At 39.7% G+C, this 27,596-nt stretch overlaps 1 protein-coding gene across 3 annotated transcripts in view; it reads right to left on the bottom strand.

The window, feature by feature from the left end:
• BMPR1A (bone morphogenetic protein receptor type 1A) overlaps nt 1-27,596 on the bottom strand; it is a 74,232-nt gene that overhangs the window by 30,343 nt on the left and 16,293 nt on the right. Inside the window, exons 2-4 of one of the 3 annotated variants that reach the window (XM_030951541.1) lie at nt 6,171-6,289; nt 5,924-6,001; nt 5,152-5,203 (exon numbers count right to left, since the gene is read on the bottom strand). The gene's annotated coding sequence lies outside the window, so the exon portion shown is untranslated. The remainder of the gene's footprint in view (nt 1-5,151; nt 5,204-5,923; nt 6,002-6,170; nt 6,290-27,596) is intronic. The other 2 variants (XM_030951540.1, XM_030951539.1) reach the window with 2 other exon arrangements.

Here is a 27,596-nt window from a genome sequence, read left to right as displayed (position 1 = left end):
GAAAGTATTATTGCTCTGGGAAAATTTTCCAGGACTCTAAATGTATGTGTCTGAGTGCTATCTCAACCTTTCAGCGTTCTGCAAGTCTTGCTGAGATAAAAACAGATTGTAATGCAAACTTAAGTTAAACTCTAAGTGCACTGTAGATCCGCTTGGTTAAATAACTACAGAAACAACATGGCATGCACATGCACACAAATACTCCTCTTAAGTTTGAACAATGTACTTTCATCAAATATACCTTCAAAGACATTTCCAAACCCAAACACAGTAATCTTTCAATAGGTAGACAAAAACAGAGTTCAAAGGTAATGTTTACTTCAACAGTTATAATCCTCTATTTCCCTGCACTGAAGTGCTAAAGCAATACTGTTAAATTTTTTTTCACACAAAATTCAAAAGCAAACGAGCTTTCTGGTCATGAGATTAATGAGATTAAAAATCACCCATTTGTAATCTACCAACTACACCAGTTCTTTTCTCAGTGCAAAATGGTTATTTTAAACACACTGTGAAACATTTTTCAGCAACTGTTACACAGTAGAGCTCAGGACAGCAAGAAATCAACATGTAGAAGCTTGGTTTGGTTTTAGATCACATTGTACTAATACAATCTGTAATTTTTTTTTCATTCAATCTTTGCTTTTCTTTCCATATTGTAAGAATACCTGGACTAAGACATAAAGAAACTAAAAAGGTACAGAGATAGTATTATATATTCCTTCTATGAATTTTACTTGGTTTCCTGCTTTTCTCTTTGACCATCATGGCATACAACTTAAACTGCCCATACTCAGTATTAAAGGGATGATTTGGATGTTATTTTTTATTGCAAACATTTCCCCCACTCTCTCATCATCCTTAAACTTGAAGATATCTCCTCCGATGTCTCAACAGTTCCTTAAGCTAAAAATCTTACAAGCAAAACCATGTTCCTCTTAAGTCACGTCTGCATTAACTTTGGCAATTCAATTATTCCCCAGTCATTCAAGATCACATTCTTAAAACTCTCTGCCTTTTCTTATGTTGCTTCTGTCAAAGCTGTTATTCCATCTAGGGGTGATTTATTCCTTCCACATCTTCACTATCAAAAACTTTCTTTCAGGATTTTTATGAATCACCTCAATAGGATGGAATTAAGGCTGATTCAAATTAAATCTGCGAAGGAAAAATTGAGGTTACAGGAAAACCACAGATTCCATAACGGGAAGCAATTTCTGTTGCTAGTTGAAGAGAATACAGAATTATTTTTTGGAGAGAGAAAGGGGACAGAAAAGCCATCACTATTCAACCTTCTCTATTAAGCTCTATATAGTATCTTGTAATCCTCTACCACATCCTAAGTATTTTTCCATTTCCCTTTTTTCTTTTGAGATTTTTCACACATTTGAGTTAAGAACTGTACTGAAACCAAACCAGCAGATGAAAGACTGCAGTAATTTATTGGGTCAGTGTGACCAGGTTTTGGTAGCAGGGGGCTAAAGGGGTGGCTTCTGTGAGAAGCTGCCAGAGGCTTGTCCAGCCAATGCCAGCTGGCTCTAGGATGGACCCACTGCTGACCAAGGCTGAGCCCATCAGGAATGATAATAATGCTGCTAAGATAACATATTCAAGAATGAAAAAAAGTTATTGCACAGATGTGCCTGCAGCCAGAGAAGAGAGGAGGGAGAATATGTGAGAAAAACAACCCTGCAGACACCAAGGTCAGTGCAGAAGGAGGGGCAGGAGGTGCTCCAAGTGCCAGAGAAGATTCCCCTGCAGCCTGTGGTACACCATGGTGAGTCAGCTGTGCCCCTGCAGCCCATGGAGGACAACGGGGATGCAGAGATCCACCTGCAGCCCGTGAAGGAGCCCACACCAGAGCAGGTGGATGTCTGTGAACCCACGGGAAACCTGGGCTGGAGAGGGTCCTGGCAGGGACCTGCACACTGCAGGTTTCCTGGTAGGACTTGTGACCCCATGGAGGACTCCCGTCAGAGCAGGCTGTGCCTGAAGGGCTGCACCCCAGGGAACTGACCCAAGCTGCAGCAGTCTGTGCAGCAGGGAATATCCAGAGTCAAGCATATCCAATAGCTGCGCTAAGCAGCAGCAGCAGGAATGTGTGATTAACTGACCACAAGCCCCATTCCCCACTTCCCTTCGCTGCTGGAGAGGGAAGGTAGGGCCCAGGAAGGAGGGAGGAGTGGGAAGATGTTTTTAAGATTTCTACTTCTTGCCCAGCTCTGATTTTGTTAATTAATATCCCCAAATTGAGTCTGTTTTGCCTGTGAGTGACCTCTCCTGGTTGTTATCTCGACCCATGGAGAGGGTGGATAGAGTGGCTTTAATGGGTGCCTGTGCAAACTTTAAAGACCAATAAAGCAAACTTTTTTCCCCCCTTGCCCATTAAAAAAGTCTTATTAATTCAGAGATTGGTGGTATCAGCATCTGATACTGAGGGGAGGGGAAACCGAGTAGATTGCAAGTGTACATTTGCAAATTCCAAAACAACTCAAAAGGCATGGAACTTCAAGACACCTGTATAAATATCCCTCTTTTCATACACTGCCTTCTCAAAGACTTCAGGGACTCTCCTCTGCACAGGCAGACGCCTTATCACTTCACTTTCATCCCACTGAAAGCCTGGGACTGAACTGTTTCTGTAAAAAATGTTCATATGCTTTACCTGCCAACTGAAACAAATAATTGTTTTTCAAACACCAGCAACTTGAATGAGCATGTTTGAACGAGAACAGGAATTTCAGATCTTAGAACAATAAAATGTGTTTGAAGCCTGGTGAAGTGTAGCCATTTGGGAACCCCTCTGCACATCTCCACTGTGGAAATTCTTCTAACAGATGTGACTACTGACCCCTCTACCATTACTCTAAACAGATTCAGATTTTTACTCAAGATATCCTGAAATTCCTGTACTGTGCTGTAAACTCAAAACGTACATATTTTAAGGACATGATAAAAATATCCTTTCTTTACATAGACTTGGCTATGGCACACAAGTAATTTTTTTAAAGGGTACATATATCTGGTTTAGAAATAAGAAAATTAGAATGTTTCTGTCACAATGTCTTTATAGGCATTAAGGATATTATAAAATACTCATATCTAAATCACTCTTAGATTTTGATCAGCTAACAAGTTAAGCTGCTTATTATTTTAATATTTACTATTTTAAAATACATTTGAAATTGACTCCTAGAATTATTTTAATTAAATTCTGTATCAATTGAAGCATTTTAGAAACACTTCACCTAACATTTCATCAAACTTACTGTACCTTTACAACCTTGGAACTTCTGGAGAAGGACATTCTTGACTTTTCAACCTAGTTTAGAGGAACCTACTCCACAACTAACTACTTCGGACTGCTTCAAAATGTTACCATCAGATAGAAACATTTATGTGCTTTGTTTTGGCTCAAGGGGAAAAAAAGCAAAGAAAACAATTCTTGAAAGCAAAATTAATCCCTTCCTGTAATAATGTCCAGTTGAAACCTACATTTTACTATTCCTAATCTAAACACTAAATAGAAAATAAACAAAAAAGGCAATCTGGTATGTTTCTAATTACATATCCATGTTACAATAATCTGGTTGCAAAATATATTCCTATCAATATAAACATCTCCAGACAGCACTGCAAATGCATTCCTTGTATGCTTTTCTCACTGTAAGATCTTAAATTGTTCTCTATCCTACCCCATAAAATTCCCATCCTCAGATACAGAAATAAAATACAACATTTAGTTTCCTTTTACTACACAGGAACTTGTCTAGATTTCTTCAAAATCTGTTGTCCTTGACACTTTCAAGAGGAGCTCCTGAGCCAAAGAGAGCCAACATAAAAATGAAGGGATTCTCAGCAGCTTAATCTGACCTTGCTGAGCCCGACAGTCTTGACCTAGCAATAGGAAGGCTCTTGTTTTGTGTGGTCTGAGGTCAAGATGATGAGACTACTGGAACAGGCTGGGATAAGCCAGGGGCAGTGGCAGTAAGGAAAGTCCTGTTAGGAGGACACTGCAGAACAGAGCAGCCCCAGAGTGGAACCACTGGCACTTCCTGTTTTGATCAACTGATTCACAAGATGACACGGATGTCTGGTTCCTCCACTCCTGGAAAATGCTTTGAGCACACTGACCTGTATTTCCCATTTGTGGTTTGAGCCTCAAGTGGCTCAGCCTGTTTGTTATGGAATTAACTCCTAGCAAATAGTTTGCCACCAAGGAAATTCAATGGCAGCTAACCCAACCTTATAAAATAATTGTTTCCTAACAGAACAGAGAGGATCTTAGGTAGCCTTGATGATTAATAAGAAAATCATTGCAGGAATACCATTTCATCACTGGCATCCTTCATTCTGAAGCACCTGGAATGTGTTTCTGGCTATTGAATAAACAAGCTCCATCACATGAAAGATGCTCCTACCACTACTGGTTTGGAGGACACAGGAACAACTCTAGGGACAGTAGAAGCTGAAAAATAGGAAGTTATTCCTAAACTGTCAATTAAAGTTATTGGTTCAGCAGTTGGATGTTAGAAGTCTTTAATGTCCTTCTAACTCGTGCCTTGCTGCAGGCAAGGCAAACTAAGGGAGTATTTGACATTTTAATGGGTGCTGCTGGAAGTCATCCAAGTCCAGTTTTCAACATCCCAAAGAAAATAAAGTAATCATACAACCAAAATCTTTCTATTAACTAAAGAGACAACACCATATGGGACATCAGTTGCAGAAGGGAATTGAGCACACATAACCCTACTGATTACATGTACTATACTAATCAGAATTTCTCCAGCTGCATTGCACTAGAAATGCACCAATTCACAGGTGTAATTAAAACAGAGCTATTTACCCTACTGAGTCAGAGGAAAGAAAATTTTACACTGAATCACAAAATAAAGTAGAATTAGCAAAGTACAATGAAGGGTTGTATTACAGAAATCTCAAAGAAAGATAAAATAAACTATCTTGAGAACTGTCAGACATTTGACACTCTTCACTGAACCCTAAAATGGAAGAAACAACCAAATAAATTTAATCCCAATTTCTCTCTGTAAACCAATCAGGAGCTAACAAATAAACTATCAGGCAGCAGTTTTAAATGCAAACAAAAGACACCTTTTGTATAAAACAAATATTTAAAACTAAAACACTCACCTTTACTGTTTTTTGTAGGTGTCCAAACTCATAAATGGGCTCAAAGACATACCTGAAAGCAGGTCAGGCAATGAAATACAATACTGCTGATCTGACTCAGGAAGCACATAAAATGTCTGATCAACACCTGGGCAATGTACCCTGCTCACATCTGGTATTTATAGTATTTCCCTTTTTTGGCACTCATGATCAATTTTTTTCTTTTGTCCTTGTCCCTTTGCTATTGAAATTCAGCTGTAAAAGGTATGAAAACAAGAGGCAGTACATAGGAGCAGGAATAATTAACACAAGGACTTGCTTTTATTTGGTTCTGATAAGCTCCCCTCTTCTTGCCATTTGTGTGCTTGTGTACTTAAAAGCCTATAATCCCTAGTAAAAAGAAAACCAACTGTGTGAAGATACAGAAATTTTGTGGTGGAGTGGTGTTGCCATTTTATTTTTTGCCAGATCAGCTATTTACATACAGGGAAAGCAAAAAACAACCTCCCTCCCTCAACTGCTTCTAATACTACTAGTCTTTTTTAAAAAGACAGCGGACTATAAGGCATAAAAAGTAACTTGTGAAGGTGGTTGGGGATGTGTGTTTTATGTTTCCCTTTTCAAAACTGTATTGTGTCAGTTTTCAACCCAACTACTTATGCTTATGCCCTGCCACTGGACACTGTGTAAAGCTTTTTCCCAGTCATATCAGCAAAATAAAAGACTAAACTAATAATCAACTAAAGCATTAGCAGTATTCATGACTAAGCAGATTCTACCAAACAAAATTTACCTGATATCCTAACTCTTTTCCAATGTGCCTTTGTACAACAGATGTCTCTGTAGTTGAGGCTGAGTTGTCTTTTCATAACTGAGATACAGACAGAGATTAGATCAAACAGCTGTTTTAATATGGTATAAAAGACTGTCACTAGCATAAAAGAGATGGCTCTGAAATTTTTTATAAGATATGGTGGCTGCTTATCATGCTTTTTATCCCCGAAATACTCGAAATAAAATTTTGCATGCATTAACCTTACCTCCAAATTAGGAAACTGAATGAAACTGTATTGTACTTCAAGCTTCCTCCAGACTGTTTTCATCTGTACTTCCACTTCATTAGTTCAAAGGTAGTATGGAAATGCATATTTCTACTGATCTGCAAAATACAAAGAGGATTTGATTAAAGAGATGGCTGAAGAAACTGTGCTGACAGTTTATGGTCTAGAATGTGAACTGCACATTGCAGATACCTGTATCTGGAATTACAGAAACCATCTCCTATGATGAGCTGCTCCCAGCTAGAAACTTCCTAAGAGTCATGCGTATCCAACAGCTGCACAGTTTCAGCAGTTGACGCAAAAAATAATTTAAAAATAATTTTACTGTTATCAGTAATTGCTCATATTAAAAATGAACCAACAAAAACATTTCTATCCTTTAGCTGGAAAATACCTTTGAGATCATTGAGTCCAACTAATGAACTAACACCACCTTGTCAACCGGACCACGGCACTGGGTGCCACTTCCAGTCTTTTCATAAAACACCTCCAGGCATGGTGACTCCACCACCTCTATGGGCAGTGCATTCCAATGCCCCATCACCCCTTCTGTGAAGAACTTCTCCCTAATGTCCAAAGAAAGGATACATTGTTGCTGACACCCATGGGAAAAACAAGCCATGCACAATTCAATCTTTATTATAAACACCAGAGAATCTGTAAGACTGCAGTTCTACACCAAATATCCACTGGTGTCACACCATTAGTTCCAGTACACCAGAAACTGCAACATACAGAGAAATAATTGATAGGTTTTTTGTAGCTGTGCACAGGCATGATTACTCCTGGGAACTGAAAAGCAAGCCAAGAATTTAGACAAAGGTACTGGCAGTCTGGTGGCTTTGATTTTTGGTTTAAGTTTTTAAAGTGCTGTACATTCCAGCATCAGAGGAAAGCCTGGCACAGGCTCTTACCCAGTTCTCTTAAGGACTGTGAGCAAGCCTGACTTGTGTCAAGTCCCAGCATTTTCAGATGCATTGCTGATAGCTAAGATGAGCTCACCAGCTTTGTTAGTTTGATTCCACAGTGAGCAGATGCCACCTTTTGCCAACTGTTCCCATTTTATCAGTGTCACAATTTCTGAATGTTTCCATCATCTGAAGCTTTTGAGAAGATCCTACAAGAATTTTACCATTTAGGAGGCCCCAGTCTTATGACTGTGACCATAATCTTGAAAATCACACAAAGGTTTGAACACCACCATTCCAGCTATACTGTTAAATAACATACAACCACTTGTATAGTGTAGAGATGGAATAATTTTTGAATACCAAGGCTAACAGGAGGGGTGCAAAAAGAGAAACCATGTGTATGATTTCCAGCAGTGAGAGTTTCAGCATCCACTCTCCTTCTCTTTTCCTTCCTAAGCACCATAAAGACCTTTCCATTACAAGAAGGTCATAATACTTCTGTCTCCACATCCATTTATAAGCACTGCTCCTCACCCACTGAGGTTTAATAGACTTGGTAATAAATAATAAATTTGTGCTAAATGGTAACCCAAAACCATCCACAATATCAGATAGCACCAATTCTTAAAGACAACTGTCTCCTCTGAGCAGACAAGCTGACATTTGACTTATTTCTTCCATGGTAAAATTTAAAAAACATTCTAGCCATGCAATTGTGTTTGTAGGGATTGTTTTTGCTTTTTTATGTAAAGAATCTGTAAAATATACCTATCTCTTATCCTCTCTCTAACAAAGGACCTCAAGTTCATCTTCTGATGGACTCCAAAAGAACAACAACAAAAAAAAGTTGGTGTGCTTTCTCTTTTTACAACACCTCCAACCTCCCTATATCTAGTATCTGATTAATATAAAGTCCATTTTGTATTATTTAAAGAGTTTGCTTTGCAAGAGTAGACATTTCTGAACAATGCAGTTCAGGGTTTTTTTTTGTTTTGTTTTTAAAACCACGTCCTCCTTATATTTTTCCAAACTCGCAAACCGATGAAATAACTGTTCAATTCTCTAAGTATTCAGTGCCCTTCCTGATTCCAACCCCATGGATCAGATATCTAAGCTCTCTTACTAAACAACTTTATTTTGGTGAACTTCCTGATCTGCACGACTCTAGGTATGTCTATATTAGCATTTAATTCAAATCAGGACTGCACATTTGAAGTCCATCTCCCAAACAACTCTCTTTTCCTTGCTTTGCTTTACATTGCAAAGCAGTCATCAAGTACATGAACCAGATTTCTTTTGAATAAAATCAGATCAGAGAATGAGCTTCAGGTGTACATTGTACACGCTCCAACCACCAAGAGGAATTCAGCCACAGAATCAGACCAGGACCAGCTTGAAATAAAACTCCCACCACCTGGATAGCACTTATGCCAGGTTCTCAGCACCTGACAGGTCTGATCTTATTACACCACTCAGCTTGGTAATGTGGACACAGACTCTTTTATGACTTACTGAATTTTTGTGTCACTTCCAGATTCATCTCTCCCCTTTTTAAAGGGAAAACTACAAAACCTCTGTCAGATATGGGACAGAAGTTAATGATAATTATTAAATTACAGGAGTGACCTCACGGTATTACTATTTCTTCCACTTCTTCATCAGCATGAAATGCTACTCAAGAAAATACTCAATTTTATAAAAATCAATTTGCTTAAATATTTATTTTTATACACTTATCCAAACTGCTTAATTATTAATATATAAGTTCTTCAAAATGCTTAGTGCCATTCTTGATGGCATCTTCCAGAGAAGTGCCATCAAGTACAAAATGAATCAAGTGAATAAAATATTTGCACAACTACACCTTCACTTTATTAGAATTTGCAAACCTATAGCAACTATAAGAGGCACAACTTCAAAAAGTACAGAGCCTCACAGTGCTTGTCAGTAGTTACATATCAAATCCAGATTTATCTACAAATTGTTCTTAATGCCAAGATTAAATTTGAGATATTTATATACTATCAACTGAAAAATACCAGCACTCAGTTGGGGAAAAGAAAAATCAGAACACACTAGCTACCTAGATAACCCAGAAAACTGCAGATTTTCTGCCACTGGCAGGCCCCAGGGAACAGTTAGAATATCTAAAGTGAGTTGATTTAAACCTCATTCAGGAGTGGGGGTGGTTCCCCTGCTAGCAGAGTGCAGGAAGCAGCAGCTCTGAGCAGGACGGAGAGACCGCAGGGACGCGCAGCGGCAAAGCTCAAGTCAGTCTAACTTGCCTTGAGGAGCAAACTTACTCAGCCTGTGGATTCCTTTTTTCTTGTCTTACCACGTATCTCCAGTTACTGCTTCCCTTCTCAGCAGTTCCAGTTTCTTCAGTTCCAGAGCCACATCCAACTCATTCCCTCACCTGTCTCTTTTGATGCCAAAAACTTTCCTGGCGCTTGACTTCTGCACTCTGTTCATTCCCACTCCGCTCCAACTGCCTCACCAGTTTCCAGGTGGATTACTTTATTCATCTCAGATTATCTTTCTTCCTGAAGGAGCCTGATACTTGTTAAATACAGTGTGTATTTAAGGAACAGAAGTTTGTAAACTAACTTTAAGCAACATAAGAGTTAAACTAATTAAAGTGCAATTAAATACATGATCATACAAGGGCTGATTGGTACAGACAGGGTTAAATACTTGACCATTCACTCCAGCTTCCAGTTACTTCTTTCCTGCTCTTTCACCTCCTCCAGCCATCCACAGAGCACTTCTGCAGGGTGAACACTCAGGTAAGCATACCTTTATTTCAATTTACCAAACAGAACTTGTTTTGGAGTTTCTGTAAATTCAAATCATGGCACAGACACAGGCTTGGGTGATAGCAGACTCAGAGATATCAGGGAAAAAAAAGGTCAAAACCATTCAGCATCTGAGACTAGGGGTGGGAGCAAAGGGGAAAAGTAGAAAAGTGTGTGGAGCTCGCAACACACCTCTGTGAGCAGTATCAGAGTTCATGGCCAGCTGACAGCTCCGGTAACCAGAGATGGGAGAGGTTTCAGAAGCAGAATTATTCCTCCTCAGGTAAACCACAGCCCTAGACAATAGGCTTTTTGTTAGAAATCTATGCACAATGAAAATACGCTGCAGACCCATATGGTAGCCTGGAAGATTCTTCAGTTAACAATCTCATGACTGCCACTAAAAAATACAGCCAGAATTCTTGTCATCTATTGCTTTTGCAGGACTACTACTGCTCTGAAATATGAGTTGAATTGCAAAGGGCAAGAAGTCATACCAAATTTCCAAATTTTTCTCCATAGTTCATGTCTAAAGATAAGAATTTATTAAGGAAACTTTTTTCAACAAGTTTACATGTGAGCTAAACCCCCACAGCATGCTGGGAAAAGCAAACATCATACTGTATGGCAAATTTGGGGCTTGCTGGTTTTGTCTGTCAAACACTGAAGGTATATGAGCAAGAACATCTCATTGAACAAATAGCCCTTCCAAATACAATGAGACCAATTAATGAAATAAAATAAACTGGCTGAGCAAACACTTTACAGTCCTTGGACACCATGTCTTCCAGGTAGCAAGAGGGGAAAGTGAGAGCCTGAGACATGGTTCAAGCACATTTATTTGATCTTTGTGACAAGGTAGTTCAAAATTGTTCAAAATCATACTAGTAAAAATATATCTCCATGAAAGCTAATTTTTAAAATTACTTTTATACCTACCTTCTCTTGAGTTTTAATTAACAATCATTAAGTTATTCTTGCAAGGTATTAAAAATGCAAGGGGTTATAAAACATTCAAGCACTTCATGTCTTACAGTTCTTCACATCTGTATTACACTGGTTTGGCCTTCCTATATATCTGGTCAAAACACTCAAATTAGTTCAGAATACCACTGATCTTTCCAGCACTGTTCTGGGAAAGCCTAGATTTTGTTCTTTTTATTGATTACTGCATGGATCCTTGACGGCAAAAAGCATTCTTAATAATTTGTGAGAGCTTCAGAAATACTACCATGAAGCAATTTGAAGGAAATGACATATCACACAGGACAGAAGTAATTGAGATTGAAACATCAACCGGGCCGTTCCAGTACTAATCTAACCTGGCTGGTTGGTTGTGTAGGCAGGTGGAGTAATTAATGAGTGCTTCTGCCACCAATGGAATCAACTCCTGATTGACCTTGCAGTCTGACAGAAAATATAGGACCAATCTGTACAATTCCAAAAACCCCCAGAAACCTACAACTGTTTTTCCTTAAGTAGATCACCCTCTTTTTTGAGGGAGAAGTTGTTCTCTATCTGAACCATACAACCTTTTTCTTCCTGACTTTGTTTTTTTATTTCATAAACATAACTAGCTGGAAGTTAAATCCACGGACCAGGCTTAGCACAGCAAAAAAGTTTTATGTGAAACAGACAGCTCCTCTTGCCTACTCAAGAGGTATCAAAGACTCCTCAGATCATTTGTCCCCTTTTTGTAGAAGGGGAGAATCTGTGCCCTAGAACAACCTGAGCTTTTTCTTCTGAGGCCTTACAACCATGCAAGCACACACAGACACAAGACACCCTGAAGAGGAAGCATCTGAAGGACGAACACACCGTGTAGCAGCTAAGCAAGCACTCTCCCTGCCCTTGTTACACATTTTTGTTTTCATCATCTTCAATGCCTGTTGAGATAGATGACAAAATGGTCTACACAATGAAGCTCCTGAAATATCATTGCCCCTGGGCATAACTAGAAGTATGAGAGCACAAAAATTCCTGAGTAAGGTGGGACTGTGCAGTACCTGACAGGAAAAAAAACCATTTTCCAGAATGACACCAATGTGCATAAATTACAATACACTATATGTGGACGTGACAGCCTGGTCAGAGAGCAAGAAAATGGGATTCGTTTTCTCACAGCGGACTTGTGAGACTTTTTAGGGAGTTGCAGAGAGAAACGATGATAACTTGTTAGTATAAACAAGCTGCAGGTGGTGTTTTCCTGTTCTGTTTTTCTGTTTTTCCCAAGGACTGTTTGTGAGAAAGATGTTTTTGTTAATTAAACAATCAAGTAGAATGTGTGCAACCTATCTATAAAACAAGAGAATTTTTGTATTAGAGCTGCTGTGGTGCAAACCATCCTTCTGGTGAATTTGTTGTCATTTCTTGCTCAATGGTGACAACCATACTCTCCACAGCATCTAGTGGCGTAAATAATTCATTTTAGGGGCCATGAGAATCCAGGCACAAGGCTCATTCTGCCTCATCAGTAGGGCTAGATAATTCCACCAGGTCTTTACTTTGCCCTAGCAGATGTAATTTTCCATACCAGAAAGAGTCTAAGCCTCCTGATTTCTTAGAGGATATCTTCAGTGTTTTATTTTGGCATGCCTAGCTACATCATCCATAGTCATCAGAAGGACTCCACAAGCTCCTGTGCTCCCAGGAACACTGCAGAATTCCTCTCAGTCTTCTTAATTATTGTTCACCAGTGAGCCAGTAGAAACTGAAAAATCAGCTCGCTCTCCAAACTTCAGAGGTAAAAGGAATCTGACAACCGCTTGCTGTTAAAAGAAAAGCAGTTACCCTCAAAAGGAAACCCATCAGCCTGCAGCAGTGGTGACAAATCAAAGCCACCAGTTCATTCTGTGCTGAGAAGTGAAGTCAGAATTTGACTTGTCAAGCTTTGTCAAGTAACAACCAGGCAAAAGCCTTTGCTGAGCAACTCCTTCTTTCATCACATCCCACAGCTCTCCAAGTATCCAAAACAATTTCTCTAACAAATATGCTTGGTTTTCAAGAGGGATATAAAACTCAACTGCTTTAGCACAAGTTTGGAGGTACCTGGCCCAAAGCTCCTCCACCCACAATCTCAGCCTCCTCTTGGGATACTGATGACAGTGGCCCCACAATTACAATTAACAGCCTTCTGCTGTGCCTCACATCCCTGAAAACATAAGGCTGCTCGTGACACCACTGACTTCATAAGTCTTCCCGAGTTGCAAAAAAAAATTATCAAAAAACCCCCTACCCCAGGCTCCATGCTGCATTAAACCATGCCCACATTTCCCAGCGAGCTGCAGACAGTCACTGGGCCACACTTGCCACCTGCCTGGTAGGGTGCCTGGTGTGGAGGGAAGCACCAATTCAATTGGATCACTTGGCACACAGACTGCGAGGTGCACACTCGTATCCTAATGCTGATGCTGGGAATGCTGCCCAGAGTGCCATTTCTCCCTGACAAAAGAGCCAATGAAATTTAGCTTCTGCCTGTCCTGCAGGACATATTAGACCACATTCTGATAGGTGATCCTCTTCTCCTTCCCCCTAAGATTCCTGCAAAAGGTCAAGTATTTCTTCTATCTGTCTATTTTACAGAGTAATTCAAATGGTGAGAAACGTTTTCAGGAAGCCTTCAATGTAAAAAGATAAATAAATTCTGTTACAACTTTAGAATTCCATGGTTTTGCACACTATCAAAATACTATAGAGCAAACCACCTGAAAACTACACTACTGTTCTATCACACTGCCTCATACCTCTGTGTGTGTAGGACTGATATTTTCTTTCTTAAATTTAAATTTTACATTACGAATGTTTAAATTTTTAAGTAGTGTGGTGGGTTGACTCGGACTGGATGCCAGGTGCCCAAAGGCACTGTCACTGCCCTCCTCAACTAAACAGGGAGAAGAAATATAACAAAAGGCTTGTGGGTTGAGATAAGGACAGGGAGAGATCACTCACTGATTACTGTCACAAGCAAAACGGACTCAACTTGGGAAATTAGTTTACTGTATTACCAATCAAATTGAAGTAGGATAACAAAAAATAAAACCAAACCTTAAAAACATGTTCCCTCCATCCTTCCCCTCTGTTTGGGCTCAACTTTACTCCCAAAATCTCTGCCTCCTCCCTGCATGTGGAGTAGAGGGACAGGGAATGGGGACAGCAATCAGCTTATCAGACACACTGTCTGAACTGATCCTTCCTCCTCAGGGGAAGGACCCTTACACTCTTCCACTGCTCCAGCATGGCCTTCCTCCCCTAGGAAACAGTTCCCCCATGACTTAACCAATGTGACTCCTTCCCACAGGCTGCAGTTCTGCATGAATTCCTGCAGTGTAGATTCCTTCCACGAGCTGCAGTCCCTTAGGAGAAGGCTGCTCCAGCATAGGTTCCTTCCACAGCATCTCAAGTGCTGCAGCAAACCTGCTCCAGCATGAGCTCCTCTCTCCAAGGCGTCACAGCCTCCTTTGGGCATAAATCTGCTCCAGCATGGGGTTCTCCATGGGCTGCAGGCGCAACTCTGCTCCATCGTGGACCTCCATGGGCTGCAGGGGAATCTGCTCTGGCACTTGGAACACCTCCTGTCCCTCCTTCTCCGCTGCCCCTGGTATCTGCAGAGTTCTTTTTCTTTCTCTGACATATTCTCCCTCCTCTCTGCAGGTGCAGTTGCTGTGCACAGTAACTCCTTCCCTCACTCACATGTGTTATCCCAGAGGCACTTCCACCGTCAGTGATGGGCTGAGGCCTGGCCAGCAGTGGGTCCCTCCTACATCTGGCCAGCACTGGGTTCATTTGACATGGGGGAAGTTCCTGGCAGCTTCTCACAGAAGTCAACCCTGGAGCTGCAACAAAAACCTTGTCATGCAAACCAAATCCACACACACAAAACCATGTGAAACACAGGTTGCAGGCTGGCTAACTTCTGACAAGAAACACAGGTCACAGGAACACGTAGATGGGAATGAGAAAACCTTTCCAACAAGCTTACTGCCTTCAACAAAGCACTAGGAGCTATCAGCTCAACAGCTCTGAACACATGGAAATGTGACAGATTCTATAAGGAAATCAGGAGACACCTCAGACACCACTCCCACCACAGTAAGGTTAAAGGCCTTCACCATCTGCAGACTTATCAAGTACTTAAGTTTTTCTATAGAAAAGTACATGGATTATACACTGACATTCAAGAGTAAAATAACTCTCATGGAGGAACCTTTGGAGTCCACATTGCATCCAGTCTCCTGCTTTATTTAAATCACTAACTATATAACACTACATAGCAAAAGAAAAAGAAAGGCATAGAAAAATAATTCAAATTATTCTAGACAACTTGAGAATTCATTTGGACCACATGTAGTATCTAAAACTTCGGTATTTGGGTATTTTCATAGATTCCTTTGGACAAAACTTCAGAAAGTCAGAACCCCATAGTCTTTTAATGCACAATGTTACACATGGTTGTCTACAGGAATGTTTGGCTTTCCACAATTAACTGAAGCTCCTGAAACAACTGTAAGTCTTTGGCAGAGAAGATACACAACTAAATGCTTTACCCTTTTTTGTAATTCAGTGGTAAAAAAATCCCCACCTTTCTGTACATAAAGTGAAAGAATGCCTTATAATCCAGATGACTATGAGAAATTACCTTGGTAGCCACTGACTGTATCTCATCTCAAGCAAATTGAACTCTCCTTCATCTGTTTACAGGTACTGTAAACTTTTCCTGATACGAGACCAATTCGTTATTCAGACAACTGAATATTATCCCCTGAAAACAAAAGTCCTCTTTTTTTGCAAAAGTGGTTACACACAAGAAAGCTATAATTATGGAATCAACTCTTTTAGTAAGATGTTTGTACTAGAATCTTGTTGGAGCATACTTGGTCTCTGAAATTTCTTTAAACTTTGTTATTTCAGATGAAAAAAAGCCACATGGAAATTAGAGTTGTGGAATATCCTGAGTTAGAAAGGACCCACAAGAAATCATAGAAGTTCAACTCCTGCCCAGGACCACCCCAAGAGTCACACCATGTGCCCAAGGGCATTGTCCAAATGCTTCTTGAACTCAGCCAGCCTTGGAGCTGTGACCACTGCCCTGGGGAGCCTGTTCCCCTGCCCAACCACCCTCTCTGGATGAAGAACTTTTTTCTAATATGTAACCTCAACCTGCCCTGACACAACTCCAGGCCCCTCCCTTGGCTCCTGTCACTGTCACACAGAGCAGAGATCAGTGCCTGCCCCTCCCCTGACCCTCAGGAGGAAGTTGTGACTGCAGTGAGGTCTGCCCTCAGTCTCCTGCTCTCCAGACTGAACTGACCAAGCAACCTCAGCCTCTTCTCCCCTCAAGGCCCTTCCCCATCCTCACGGCCTCCCCTGGACACTCTCTAACAGCTTGCTATCTTTCTTGTATTGTGGACCCCAGAACTGCACACAGGACTTGAGACAAGGCAGCAGCAGGGCAGAGCAGAGAGCGACAATCCCATGCCTCAACCAGTCAGTGATGGTGTGCCTGATGCACAATTAGAAGAAATTTCTCAAGTAATAAAACCAGCTGGATATTTGCTAAAGTATTCTTTACTCATCAGAATTTTACAAGACATGAGCATAAAATAATTTTCATCCTTACCATCTACATGATGATACAGCACTTGATTTGCAAGTCTAAACTCAGGCCACCATGGCCTCAACATCTGCCCCAGCTGAGGTGAACAGGTTGGAGTAAGGTAATGCTGCCTCACACAGCAAATAATACACAAGAGTAATTCAGTGTAGACACTAAGGTGCTCAAAAATCCTCAGCCATTTCAGCTATTAAGTCTAACAACTATCCATTCTGAATGCTAGAATGTTATACTGCCTCTAGTTCTTTGGTTACCGTATTATGAATGCTTTCAACTCGACCTAAGATTTCTAATGACAGATTTCTGAAATACTACATCCAGAATAGACCTGAAGGGCACAAACAAACACAGGGCAGGAAAACCCATCACCAGGTTCCTGTACATGCTGTACAGTTATCTAATATCTAATCTGGCCTCTTGCATTTCCTATTGATTTATATATTTGGAAGCAATGGTGAATTCATCACATCTCAAATTCTCTTAAAATGCACAGGAGTCCTGGTGCCCTCATCAAAGATTTGAAAGTAAACTAAGCTGCCTTTTTTTCCCCCCCTTAGCAAAGCCACAATAAAAACTCATTGTGGTAAAAGGTGGTGACAGGCCACTTGCAGAGAACAATACAGATCTCTTCTGGTTAACTGCCTGGGAACAGGTTCATTTTGTACAGCAACACCACCTTCCATGAACAAACACTAAAGGAGAAGGGCTGTATCCTGGAAAAAAAAAAAGACTTGAAAAAGAATGGCTAAATTAAATCCACAGCTTCTTCAGCATGGGAGAGATTTTTGTCAACCAAGCTCTAAAGGCACCAGAGATGTGCCTGCTGAGAACTGTGACACACCTGGTACTCTGCACACTCCTCCAACTGCTCTGACAATGCTGACATGAGCTAACAAACCTGACAGCTGCTCTCCTTCAGACACATCTCCATTCCTTATTTTGGAAGTCAAGGCATCATCCCACAAGTTGTGGACGGACAGGGTGTTCCCAAGAGGGACCTGATGAGCACAAGTGATCCTTCACTGCTGTGCCTGTTAAAGACATCACTATTTACAGAGATGAGCACCCTTTCTTCCATGGAAAAAAGGGGAAAAAGGAGAAAAGACGCAGAATTTGATGTTTAGCCAATTAAGCACTCTTGAGGTTGGAGAAGACCCCTGAGATACAGCCACAGTTTTAATACATGCGTTATAGTAAAATACACACCAAGTGAGAAGTTATTTTATTCTTGGTATGTAGGGAAAGTAATTTAGACTTCACTGTGTTCCAGAGTGGCTTGAAAAATATTATGAAAGCTTTTCCATCAGCACTGAAAGACAGCATCAGAATGAGCAAGCATTTGTGTAGTTAATGTTCAATCATGTTTTTGAAAAACTCATGCTTATTTTAGCTCTGGAAAGCTTGTCCTGCTGCAAGAAACTTAAGATACTTGACATTGTTGCTTTAATATGACTTCTAACAAAAAACCCCAACCAGCCAAAAAAACTCCAAACCCACAAAAAACAAAACCCTCTGACTCTAGCAGCTTTTTCTATTTACTGAAGACACAAGAGCCAGCAGCTGACATTTGAATCTCATCTAAATTCAAACAGGAAATACACTTTAAGGAGTTATCATCTGCAGACTGATTCACCCTTGATGCAGTGGATTCTCCATTCTGAGAAGACTTCTAAATGCACAGGTAAGAGCATTTATGGCACACTGGGCTAGGAATTGATGTTGCCTCTTTTTGCCCACAAACAGACAACAATCCCAAGCACAATTACTCAGAGCTGAATACAACATCCACACTGCTCAGCCCAACCAAGCAGAGCTCCCCAAATACAGGACCACTCTGAAAACAAGAGGTGACAAAGTTCCACTGCACAGAGCATGGACCAGCACAAAAAGGATTTGCTATCTTTCCATCTTTGTCCCATTTGCCGCCAATTAATAATATTTAAACTTAAAAAAAACTTTGAAAAAAGATTAAAGCAGAGCTATTTCAGATGTATAAATTAGTACATTATGTGATGTATATTTTTCAACAAAAAGCTAAAACTAGTTTAACAGATACACTTTAAATTATTAATTACCCTAAGTAATTTTTCTTTCTCCATTTTTCTTTTGGTGAGGAAAAAGGAAAATTGAGCATCTTTTTTATGTTCCTTTAAATTAGCTATTTAATTTCCCACTCAAATAAGTGAATAAAATTCTTGTTTTAATCAAGGAAAAATAAGAAAAGGACTTTGAATAGAGGTAACTTCTGTCCCTCTCTACACTGAGAATCATCTGCATTCTATTAAACCATCAAACCATTTATGTGTTAACCAGGGTTAACATATAAATAAAAGAACTAGCAAAATATTTAACACTGGTAGCTTCTTTACTGGCTATGCTAAAGCTCTACATGAATCTCAGCTGATTTAATTCTTCAAATGCATGACATCTATTTTATAAAATTATACAGGCAACACTGCAGCAAAGTGTTTTTCCCTGCAGAGTAGCTGCCTCCTCCTCCTAACTAATGTGGAGAACTATTTATAAAATAGCAATCAATACTGAGAAATTGAGGGGAAGGCAGCAAAGATTTCCAAATAAGATGCTGGGTTATCTTTTCTTATCTTCTTTGTTTTCACCTTCTGTAACACAGACTACAGACTATACACACCACTGCTCAAAGACTCTGCAAGACAAGGGCCCAACTGCAGACAAACATCTTTTGGGCTCAAAAGGAGTTCAACCACATCTGGGTACATGCTCAAAAGAAATTTTTGAAAAAAAGCTTTTTTGAAAAAAGAAACTTTTGTATATGACTTACAGACTTCACTAACAGCAGCCCTCCTTGAACATTTTCATCCTTTAAACAGGTAACAACAATGCAACTGAAGTGGCACTCCTCAGGTAGGTCCTTTCAGCATAACATAATTTCCACTGAACCACAAAGCTACTGAGCTTCCTTACTCCTTGAAGACAGAAATTTCAGCCCACTAATGAACTGGAACTTCAGCATTCTCTGTTTGACAAGAATGCAAGACACTTGGAAGTGATGATAGATTTCAACGCTAGATATTTTCCAAAAGTATTTACTGGAAATAGAAAAGAACCCCAGTTCAGGGCAGCAGCTTCCTTATTCAGGTAAAGAAAGGTGAAAAGCTTTCCAAGAGCAAACGGAAAGTAAAAAACAAAAAAGTCAGTTTTTCCTGAAGGGTTTTATAAAGGATTGATTGGTTATTTACATTTTGCCTCTGTTTTTTTCTTTACAGCAAGATGCATAAATTAAAACTACTATATATATAACATATAATCAAACAAGACTGGAAGAAGAAGATATAGATATACACACACATACACACTACCATGAGAACTTTTTCTTGTTCAAATCCAAAAGGCAATTGTTGGAGCAAACAATTGCAGGAAAAATGTACAGACTGGGGATTCAAAATGTGTAAGATGACATGCCAAGGAGGAACAAGTTCAGTATTCCTATTTTTTTAACATGTAAAAGAACGTTAAAAAACTTATGTATGGAGTCCCTTTCTTATAAACCAGAGAAACTTTGGAATGATGAAATGACCTTCCACCTTATCGTAAGCAGCTTTGAAAATGACTAAAATTGAGACAGAATTACACAGTCTGCAGCAGCAGGCTCTATTGATAGGAGTATCTTTCACAGAAACACACAGCTTTCCTTACTATCAGCCCTACCAACTCAGCCCTGAGCCAACAATGGGTTACTTCCTTGGGATTGCTTTAACAGTGAAGAGTCTGTAACATAAAGAACGTACCCCAAGTATGCCCCTTCACTTACTTCAGGTGATTTATTCAAGTCTATGTGAGTGCAAGTCAGGAAACACTTTCCAGCACACAAGGAAGTCTGGAAAGTCTGACGGTTCTGCTGTCTCTAAAAGAGTTACAAGATAAAACAATAAAAGTTACTTAAGTAAGCAAAAGTAAATGAGTATGTTTAAAAAGAAGCTCTGCTGAATAGAAGCAGTACTCTTGCACATTCCTTCTACCATTAGTATATTCTCAGAACTAAAATAGAACAAATATTTAAGTATATTTAAACAGAACCACACAACAACTCAATAACAAGCTTACAGCTCAAAAACAGAAGTTGAAAGATCTAAGCAGTGTAACTAAATCTTAATCAGAGCAGCATGCAATCATATTCTGGCAGTCACTACAGCAGATGCCTGCCACCAGTGTAATGTAAGCATCTCCATAACCCAACTCCTCCTTATTTAGAAAGAAGGATATCTGGGGTAAGGACAAAAAGAAAAGTTTGGAGTTGCAGGAGACACAGGAAAGAGTGAGTTTAAGATACTGTAATGTATTTTGCTTGAGCATGTATATCTGGAAATCAGGTGAGACCCAGAAAATCTGAAGTTCTTTAAAATACAGGATGTGTCTCTAATAAACCAGAATATTGTATGATAATTCAGTGACCTGATTAAGCCAGTTTTGACTGTCAGACTGCCAAAACCTTGTGTAGATCAGACTATATGGGTCTTGGCCTTTCCTAAAACCAGAGAAGGGAGTGGGGAAATAGGGAGGAAACAATGATGTCAGGGGACATAGATATGTATGACCTAACACAAAAACTCCTAATAGTGTCCTTGGACGCTGCTAACTCCTGCCAAGGCTTGCAAAGGCATCCAGTGGCCTTGGGATATTTTGTGTTTCCTGAGATAACTAGGGAGGGAGAAGAGGCAACTACACAACACACATTCTTCAAAATACTGCTCAAAAAGCTTCAAAATTCAAGTGATCAAAAATTCTCCTGATGAATTAAGAGCTTTGCAGGCTTTCCTTGTCTACATGCTCCCTCAGGGGGAAGGTTTATCTCTCTGTCAACAGACCCTAATGCTTTGCAATTTGTACAATGACAGTATCAGTTCTATGCACAGAGTCCAGCAAACAAGTTTGGCAGAGGTGTGGGGCTTCTTGGCTGGACACAGGGGGTGTTTTTTTCTGTTAAATAAGCTGAAAGCTGTTCACAGTTCCTCTCTGTTAAAAGATGTGAAATATTTATAAGCTATCTTAAGAGGAACATTCTTAGATACTGTAAAATAGCAGCAGTTTGGATATGTAATTCTTATCACACTACTTGTAACCTGAGCCCAGAACTGACAAACTGAAAAGCAGCCTCAGAATCCTGGATCTGCCTCCGGGAGGGAGAGGTCATGGAAAAAAAAATAAAAAAGGCATCTGATAATTTGAAAACTGCATGATCAAGATGCTTTCAAAGATCCACAATCTGTTGCACCAAATCCAGTGAGAACATGAGCAGGATGAGGCAATACCCTTCTGTTGACAGATGAGTTGACAGATGAGACTTTCAAAGGTGTATCAAGAAGAGCAGGAAGAACCAGAATTCACCCTCCATCAGCTTCAAAGGTCACAACAAAAAACCGTTTATCAGTAATGTACATAGGAAGGTGTCTTGTAAAAATTAAATAGCTACCAATAGTTATACTTTCTATTCTTTGACTGGGATGAAGAGGAGGGAGATTGTTTAGAATAATCAAACAGGTAAGGAAAAGATGTGGACAGAGAACAGCTTTTTTTTAGCTAGTGCTCATCTCCAGATGGAAGTTAAAATACCCCAGAACTCAGCCTACCTAAAACCCAAACAGCAAGGGAAGGACTCACCCCAAAGCTCCTCAGCCTCACTGTGCTGCTTCAGGCACACTGACTCCACAAGAGAAACCAAAGGGTCTACTGCATGTGAAATGATGACAAACAACTCTTCTATTACTGCACAGTGAGAGTACATTTTTTACAGGTTTTCCAGCACATGGATTATTTAAAAAATATTTTCTACATAAAAAAAAAATCCCTTAGATTTTACAATTTTTAAACTCCTTCGTCAACTGTAAACATTAGAAGTTTTCACATAGGCTATAATTGTGTATCTAAAGTTCAGTGTATTTTGATGAGCTGCAAGTTCAGACTGTTCTCATGTTATGTTTTTATGAGAAATAATTGTGTCAAACACCAATCATACAGCAGCAGGACACACAACTACCACTGAAAACCAGATAAAAAGCTCTCCAAGCCACTGTCAGCAAATGAAACTAAAATAGTTTATGGAGAACCTAGGAAGTGCTGGATTTCTGCTACTGCAGTACTGCAAAACAGTGCACAATTATAATGGGAAGCTCCTTATAATCTAGTCTTATCTTTATTACATTTATCATACTTTATTTTATCCTCGTTAAAAAGGCTTCCTCAGATGCTACTATAACCAAATAAAATATCAAAAAAGCCACTTTTAACATGAGAAATTTTTCCAATACAGCTGTTACAAAGAATATATCAGTGGAGGAACAATTTTCACTTTTTTCTTTAGCCGAGTCTCTTCAAGATCACTGCTATTTTCTGATATTTATATAATTATATTTATAATGATATTTAAATTGATCAAACCTACTGACATATGCAAAATCAAAGAAAAAGACATGGAAGAAAGCCCAAAATTCCAAGAAAACTGAATACTTTTTAAAAGACTGAGTTAATGCAATACAGCACACAACAACACAAAAATACCTAGTGAAAAAAACACAGTTGTATCCCCTTGACAGTTTCTTGAGTTTTTGATGAAACTACAGCCATATTTGAGAAACCTTTCCAGTTCACAGATATGTTTCTCATTGATGCTGCAAGAAATCCTAATTAAAAACAGTAACAAAAAGGAAAACATGAAATGTACAGTTTTAAATAAAAGCCAAGAAAGACACTAAATGCTTGTATTTCCACCTTCTAATGATGTTTGGAGAGGAAAAAAGAGGCCTCAGAAGAGAAGTAACAGTTGGAGAAGTGCTGCCAATACACAAGGTAAACAAATAAAGGAACGTGGGGACAAATGTTTCTGCAGGGCCTTTGTGACTGGGCAAGGGGTGATGGTTTTAAATGTGTGGTAGGTTCAGATAGATATGAAGAGGTTTTGTTTACCACGAGGCTGTGAAACACTGGCACAGGTGGCCTGGGGAGGTGGTGGATGCCTCATTCCTGGAAACATTCAAGGTCTGCATGGACAGAGATCTGAGCAGCCTGAGCTACTTGGATGTGTCCCTGTTCACTGTGGGGATTTGGACAAGATGCTTTGGAGGTCCCTGCCAACACAAACCATTCTGTGGCTCCATGAATGTTCTGGGTTTGGGCTTAATTTACAGTCACCATGTTAAAAGTAAACACAACTTGCAAGCTGCCACTAGTCCTTTGGAGCTATCTCCATACGTTTATGTACGCACAGTACAGAAACTGTCATTGTCAAGCAATCAGAATTGAAGGAAGTAGCAAAAAGAAGACAGGATAAGAGATCTTAATGCCAGTACACAGTTAATACCTGAAAAAAAAAAATACAAAGAAGCAGGGAAAAAGATTTTTGCCTTTAAGATTTGGGGAATTTTCTCTTGTTTAATAATTTGCCTTAAGGCCTCTCATCCTCTACCAAGTTCCAGCATGGTTTATTTAACAATAAGGATTCTGTGGAGTTGAGTGGTAACATTCACATTTGATAACACTGCCAAGAAAAATCCAGTTGGAAAAATAACATAATTATTTGCTTGTAGAAGACTTGCAGAAGGCCAGAGCACCGATACAAAACCCGCCACAGTTTCTTACATATTATAACAGAAATGATACCATTGTCCTCTCCTGAGTTTGAAAACCTGACATACATAAATTCATGCTGAAAAAAACTACTGTCAGTTTTCAATTATATCTATATAAAAACAGTGCCCTACCAGGGGACAACAAGCAATAGTTGACTAGGCAACAAGGACTAGGCAACAGTTCTACCCAGAGCCATTTCCTACCCTGCATCACAAAAATAAGGAAGAGAACTACCCACAGTTCACTTTGAAATAAACTCCCTCATTCTAAGCCTGACAACAGGATTTTAACACTTGCAGAAAATCAGAGAACTCACGAGAAGTACATTAAGAGTTGCTCCTTTTCTGGCAAATTCTTTGTGCAAACCACTGCCAAAGCTAACACTGACAGAAAAAACACTCCAGAACTTCAGCATTTTTTAAAAGTCTTTCCATTGTTTCAAACATGCTCTTCAATACAAATAGCATTTAACATCCATTGCATTATGTTATCTTCCCCAGGTCACAAACACCCATAATTTAAGAAAAATATAGTTAGTAACTGCTGAAGCACAAGACTATGTACAGTTATTTCTGCTAATACAAATGCTAAGATTTAAAATAAAATAGAAGTCCAAATCTATTTGGACAATCAAGATGTCAGACTAAAAAAAATTTAAAAAATAAAATGCTAGGCATCCACCCAATAGCTCCCACTGACAAAATATTCAGATTGAGATTTTCAGATAGCCTGTAGCACCAAACTATTTGGCAGCTCTATTGGCTCAGCTCTCTGTCTAAAGACAGATTTAAATCAGGGAATAGAAGACTACCACAAATGAGGGATAAACAGAAAGAACAGTCTAGACATTTTTTCATTCCCCAACCTAGATCTTCAGAAAGCTAGAATGCAAGCCATCTGAAATAAACAAACCTTAGTTACAAGTAACTAATTTTAGAAGTGACTAAAAAAAAAAAAAATTGCTAAATCTCTTTCTAAAGAAAGATCTACTAGAAAAAGCCCACAAATCTGACCCTAAAAAAAGGGCCAGCACTCAATGCCACATCTGTCAGCTGAGTTCTTACCTCCTGTGATACAGAAGGATGAATGCACACTGAAGTTCCAGTTTTCATTTTTGCCCCATACACAATACAAATGAAATTTTAACCACTGACTCCAGATAGACCAACATGGCTGGTGTTACACAAGGCCAAGAAATTTTCATCCCAATCCTCCATTCACAAGCTTTGACCCCATTAAGCTGGGCTAGAAATCAGGTGTGTTACCATCTGCAAGAGTGACCTCTTCATATGAACTGTCAGCCCCACGGACCCCAGTTGCTGTCAGACAGAACCATCAATTCTCACAGGCTGGAAGAGACCTCCAGAAGTTGCTCAGTCCAGCCCCATGCCCAATAAAAAGCCAAATTCAATTTTCACTTGAGCTGCTCAGGACTTGGACAAGGAATGTCCTGCACATGTCCAAGAAAGGCAGTTCTGCAGCCTCTCACAGCAACGTGTCCCAAGTACCTCACCATTCTAATTATTTTTTTTTTAATCCAGTAAGAAACTACCTTGCTGTAACTTGCAACTACTAATTTACCACCCTTTCAACATGCCCTCCTGGGAAGACTGTAGCTCCACCTTCTCTGAAGATAACAAACATCATTCCTCAGCCTTCTGCAGGCTGAGCAAACACAGCTGGTGCGTGGCAGCCCCCCTCCTGCAGGCCACACCACTGCATCAGTCTCCCTGTTGTACTGGGGAGCCCAGACCTGCAGCCCAAGCCTGCACCCTGCTGGCTGGGATTTCTCTTCCAATCCAGCAGAACACTGAGCCAAACCCAAAAGGCTTTCAGCTTGATCCCACTGCTGTCCTGCCAGTTGCAGACCAGAGCTGGTACTCTGTGTAACCTAAGCATGAAAGCATTCAAATACCCGATATGAAGGGTTTCATGCTGTTGATTGGGGTTTTTTTTTGTTTGTCTGGGTTTTTGATCAGTTGGATTTCTGAGATCAGGACAATGACTTAACCTTCTACATGGAATATCATAAAAATGGAAGGCACGGGCCCACCCATTATCTCACTGCCCTTTCAGACAGGTGAACAAATAACAGCTCCACAGCAAAACCAACAGCACACACAGAGCATATCCTGCATTCCCGAGGCCCTCAGCTCCAACACCGTGTTCATTTAGTGCCAAAATAATTTTGTTGCTTGCCACGGCAGATTAAGGGAAGTGTTTTTATGAAGATCTATGCAAACATTCTGCAAGGTAAGCATGTGTGGGTGGAAGCAGGATAACTCAGATATGTGAGTTAACTTACAGTGACTCCAGCAGCTGTGCTCTTCTTCAGCTAAGGCAAGAAATTGGGTGTTGGTGATAAAATTTTACCCAGAGCTGTGCATTTATTGATTTGCCCTGGATCTCAACACAGGGCCTTTACCATCACAGACTACTGGCAGTTCCCAAATTGACAGAAATACCTAAGTAAAATACATTAAATGTGCATTTATAGTTCTTTTCTCATTTCTAGTCAATACACACACCGATCTCAGTATGAAAATGATGAAACTATTTGAACTGCACTGAAACCCATTACAGAGACTGGAACAGAAACAAAAATGTGTGGTGGTTTTTTACATCAATTACCTTTATATATTCACAACAGCAGCTGCATCCACTGCATACTGCTTTGTGTGAATCAACTTTTTTTTAAACCAACAACACATGCATTTTAAATTATAGAACAAGGAGCAGTAAATTGAGAAAACACTGAGAAGAATTTGGCAAAAGAGTACCTGAGGTGATGAAGTCATCTTTTTTTACTATATATAGTCTTAATAAGAAAAAGAGATTTAATGTCAATGCTTCATTTTTGCTATTATCATCAGATTTTATTGATCTTAGGGTAAAGTGAATCTTAGCAATAAGTTTATGTACAGATTTTAACCAGACAGGACTAGATTTCACATGTTGAGGCTGAAGTGAAGGCAAGTTCTCCAACCTGTACCAGAGACACTTCTGCTGGCAGAGACACAAACGACTCCCTGAAGTGAAACAGAAAGAATCATTTGGACCCCTTCAATTTTGGGGAGCTGAGGGATGCAGCAGCAGCAGCAACTCTCAGAAAGGATTTTCAAGAACAAGATACTCTCCTCGAGTGTTTCATTTTAACTAAAACAACTGCAGAGGACTCTTCAATTCAGCTTGTGATGGCTTTTATTTGTGGGAGGAGGGAGGGGAATAAAAGGAATTCCTTTGACAAGAGAGCTGCACTGCAAACCACAACCAGGATCATTTTACTTCTTTAGCTACAAAGAGATTACATGCCATGAAGAAAAATCCCATGATCTAACAGCTTTTACAAATAATACCACTCTGACCAGTTGCCAGAGAAGATATTTTTGCAGCTGATTTTCTTTGTACATTTCACAGCATTTGATACACAGTATTCATCATTTAAATTCTGATGAATGTGGTATCTCATGCCCTTGCTGAGCCTTCC

Source organism: Camarhynchus parvulus, chromosome 6, assembly GCF_901933205.1.
Source record: "Camarhynchus parvulus chromosome 6, STF_HiC, whole genome shotgun sequence".
In the NCBI taxonomy this organism is placed as follows: Eukaryota; Metazoa; Chordata; class Aves; order Passeriformes; family Thraupidae; genus Camarhynchus; species Camarhynchus parvulus.
This window is presented reverse-complemented; position numbering and strand designations above follow the sequence as displayed.